Consider the following 3532-nt stretch of genomic DNA (forward strand, 5'->3'; position numbering starts at 1 on the left):
TGCCTTTTAGCTTGTGCTGTATCATAAGAAGTGATCATGTATTTTTAGGATCGTTGCAAGTTTTTTGATGTTGTGCTGAGCTTGACATCAGTCATGGTGAGTATATCTACAAAATAGAAATTGGCATCCTCTATAAAACAGATATTTTTCTTTTCCAAAGAGCTAGTTATTAAATATCAACCACACACCACTGAAGGTTCAATGCTACCACATTCTTTAAAAATTCACAAAATGTAATTAAGTTTTTAAAAGAAGTCAGTCCAGCAGATCTGAACTTTTAGTGGCATAGGAATCATTTGTGGGCAGTGGGATTTGTTAAAAGGGATTTGGGTTCAGGAGGTGTGATGGTTAATCTTGATCATCAACCTGAATTAATTGAGAGGCATCTAGGAAAGTAGTAAAGCGCACTTCTAGATGTGTCTGTGATGGTATTCACAGACAATGGGGATGTCAGTGACCTGAGAGGGGAAGACCCACCCTGAATGTGGACAGCAGTATCCAATAGACTGGGGGTCCAGAAGGAAGCAAACGTGGAAGGAGTCCATATATCAAGCTCCATAGAGACAGAGCCAGGGCCAGTGGGTTCTGGATAGGTACTGGGTGACTCTGTGCCTAGCTGAGGGAAAACAACTAAACATGGGCAAAAGCGATCCTAAGAAGCCAAGGGACAAAATATCATCAAATAATTTTTTTGTGCAAACTTGCCAGGAGGAGCACAAGAAGAAGTACCCAGATGCTTTAGTCAACTTCTCAGAGTTTTCTAAGAAGTGCTCAGACAGGTGGAAGACCACATCTGCTAAAGAGAAGGGAAAATTTGAAGACATGGCAGAGGTGAACAAGGCCTATTATGAAAGAGAAATGAAAACGTATATCCCTCCTAAAGGGGAAACAAAAACAAAGTTCAAGGATCCCAGCACATTCAAGAGGTGTCCATTTGCCTTCTTGTTCTGTTTGCCCCCAAGTTGCAGGAGAACTCCCAGCCTATCCATTGGTTGATGTTGCAAAGAAACTGGGAGCGATGTGGAGTAACACCGCTGCAGACGACAAGCAGCCTTACAAAAAGAAAGCTGCTAAGCTGAAGGAAAAGTACAAAACGAATACTGCTGCCTACGGAGCTAAAGGAAAACCCGATGCAGTGAAAAAGGGAATTGTCAAGGCTGAAAACAGCAAGAAAAAGAAGAGTAGAAAGATGATGATGAGGAGGAAGATGAAGATGATGATGATGATGATGATGATGATGATAAATAAGTTGATTTCTAGCGCAGTTTTCTTTTTGTGTGTGTGTGTGTCTATAAAGTATTTAATCTTCCTGTGTCCAACTCACTCCTTTTAAAGGGTGGGTGGAGGGGAAGAATATAAGGCTGTGTAAGATTCATTTTAAAACTGTACAGGTCCTCTTTTGTATAGTTAACACAATAGCAAATGTGTCTGTCCTGGTGGTATTTTCAATAGCCATTAACCTTGCCTTACAGTATGGGATTGTAAATTGGCATAGAAATTTAAAGCAGGTTCTCTTTGGTGCACTGCAGAAAATAGTTATACACAGGGATGATAGTTTTTCAACTTCAATTATCTCTGATGCAGCTTATGTGAAATAATTATTGTTCTGTTAATTGAATACCACTCAGCAAATGCAAAACAAAAATTGAAAAAAAAAAAGTGGAAGGAAGGAAGCCCACCAGTGCCCACAAGCTCACTTCTCCCTGAGTGGATAGGTTTTTTGCTGTTGCCATCCATGGTGAACATTAGACTCCAGCCTTTTCAGCCATGGAAGGTGGATCTACATCAGTGACTGTCAGGATCACTGGGCCTCACCCTTGGAGTGGGGCTGCATCATTGGTTCCTCTTGCTCCAAGTTCTTGGACTGAGCCGTTCCTGGTTTCTCTGGCTCTGCAGCCTGCAGACGGCCATTTGGGGATCATCCAGACTACAATGTGAGTTTGTTTAATAAATTCCCGTGTGTGTGTGTGTGTGTGTGTGTGTAATATATACATATTTCCTATTGGTTCTTTTCCTCTAGAGAACTCTCATACAGGAGGTCTAGACTGAGGGAAGAAACTTACATGTCAAAAAAAGATCCAAATCAATAAATGGGATGGAATCAAACTAAAAAGAAGTTTCTTCTGAGCAAAAAAAAAAAACAAAAACAAAAACAAAAAAACAATCTGTGAGGTGAACAGAGAGCCTATATCCTGGGAGCAAATTTTTACCCCTCACACATCAGATAGAGCACTAATCTCTAGGCTATATACAGAACTAAAAAAGCTAAGCACCAAAAAAACCCAAATAACCCAATGAAAAAATGGGCCAAGGATCTGAACAGACACTTCTCAGAAGAGGATATACAATCAGTCAACAAATATATGAAAAAATGCTCGTCATCTCTAGCAATTAGAGAAATGCAAATCAAAACGACTCTAAGATTTCATCTCACTACAGGCAGAATGGCAGCTATTATGATGACAAACAATAAGTGGTGGTGAGGATGTGGGGAAAAAGGTATACTCATACACTGCTGGTGGGACTGAAAATTGGTGCAGCCAATATGGAAAGTAGTATGAAGATTCCTTGGAAATCTGGGAATGGAACCATCATTTGACCCAGCTATCCCTCTCCTTAGTCTATACCCCCAAAGACTTAAAAACAGCATACTACAGGGACACAGCCACATCAATGTTTGTAGGAGCACAATTCATAATAGCTAAACTATGGAACCAACCTAGATGCCCTTCAGTGGATGAATGGATAAAAAAATGTGGCATATACACACAATGGAACTTTACTCAGCAATAAAAGAGAATAAAATCATGGCATTTGCAGGTAAATGAATGGCATTGGAGAAGATAATGCTAAGTGAAGTTAATCAATCCCCCCAAAACAAATGCCAAATGTTTTCTCTGATATAAGGAGGCTGACTCATAGTGGGGTAGGGAGGGGGAGCATGGGAGGAATAGATGAATTCTAGATAGGGAAGAGGGGTGGGAGGGAGAGAAAGGGGGCAGGGGTTTAGCAAGGATGGTGGAATATGATAGACATCATTATCCAAAGTACATGTATGAAGACACAAATTGAGTGTCAACATACTTTATATACAAACAGATATGAAAAATTCTGGTATATATGTGTAATAAGAATTGTAATACATTCCGCTTCATTTTTTAAAAAAATCAATAAAAAAAAGATCCAAAAGAAAATAAGAACCACTACTTTACAACATACTCAAACTTTTAAAATATTTTCTTTCTTCCTTCCTCCCCCTCCTTCTCCTCTTCTTCTCTTCCTCTCCCTCCTCTTCTTTTTTTTTTAATGTGAAAAGTGCCATGTGAATTCCCTGTCAATGGTTCCAACCCTGATCACCCATTAAAATCACCAGGAAAGCCAATAAAAATTTGAGGAATTGGTAATTTGTGCCCAACTGTATTTCAGAATTGATATGTACAAGTAACTTCTCTATGACTTCTGTTGTCCCTCTCTTGGTTTTGAACTTAAATGTTTACTGCATTTGTCTATCTCAGTATGATTATTGTTGGAT

At 39.4% G+C, this 3532-nt stretch overlaps 1 pseudogene; it reads left to right on the plus strand.

Annotated features, from left to right (window-relative positions):
• The first annotated feature begins 636 nt into the window (after positions 1-636).
• On the plus strand, positions 637-1248 carry LOC114087875 (high mobility group protein B1 pseudogene; annotated as a pseudogene).
• The last annotated feature ends 2284 nt before the right edge of the window (positions 1249-3532 follow it).

This window comes from Marmota flaviventris, chromosome 2, assembly GCF_047511675.1.
Source record: "Marmota flaviventris isolate mMarFla1 chromosome 2, mMarFla1.hap1, whole genome shotgun sequence".
Classification (NCBI taxonomy): Eukaryota; Metazoa; Chordata; class Mammalia; order Rodentia; family Sciuridae; genus Marmota; species Marmota flaviventris.